Here is a 902-nt window from a genome sequence, read left to right as displayed (position 1 = left end):
CTGTTTGAAATATTCAACAGGATGTTTTGTTTTGGCAGACAACCTAAAGACTAATCAGTTCATGGTCTTTGATCCCTTGTAGCGATGAAGTATTACCCTTTTTTGAAATAAGTCCAACTGGATTTTGCAATGTTTAGTACTTTGTAAGCACTAAAGAGTCTTTCATCTGCAGTTATTATAAATTAGCCACTACTATCTCACCTTTACCACAGAAGGACTGAATTATCTCTCACTCAAAAGGCAAAATTGGTCAAAAATGCCAGTAATTTCTCTTTTTAGTTAACTGAACACTAAACCAGGACCTAAATGTTTCTATCACTCTCCACGAAGCACACACAAGCACAAAATACACACCATGTGCACAAATAACAGACACCACAAAACAAAGTCATTACAAATCTCAACAGGCATTTAACAATATCTACATATTTAACAATTATAAATTAAAACTGTGCAAATTGCCCCACATAGTTATCAGCGAAAATCATTACCATTATCATCACGTGTTTGATGATCTAAAGAAAATATAAATGTGCATCATAATGCACACAAATGCCACAATATGGGGCATCAGCTGCTCATTGTCATTATAGGTGAAGTATGTCATTTATACGGCATTAGTGACACTAAACAGAATTGTAAAAATTAATTTTCATAACAGACTCTCTATGTTCCAAATATTCAGACCAAGTTAATTTCAATAACTGAGAAAACCCGTCTGTTAGCAATCTCATTTAACTTAAATGTAGTTGCTCTACATGTAAGGTCGTCAGTGAGGAAAGATGATTTTTGCCTCTATAATGGTGTAGTCACAGCATCTACCAGGAGGGATTAACTGCTAATATTAACCAGACAAACCTTAAATGGTTAGTTCACCCAAAAATGAAAATTAGGCTGTGTTT

The sequence above is a fragment of the Sinocyclocheilus grahami genome, unplaced genomic scaffold (assembly GCF_001515645.1).
Source record: "Sinocyclocheilus grahami isolate Dianchi unplaced genomic scaffold, SAMN03320097.WGS_v1.1 scaffold333.1, whole genome shotgun sequence".
In the NCBI taxonomy this organism is placed as follows: Eukaryota; Metazoa; Chordata; class Actinopteri; order Cypriniformes; family Cyprinidae; genus Sinocyclocheilus; species Sinocyclocheilus grahami.
The sequence above is the reverse complement of the archived record's forward strand: the minus strand, read 5'-3'. Positions refer to the sequence as shown.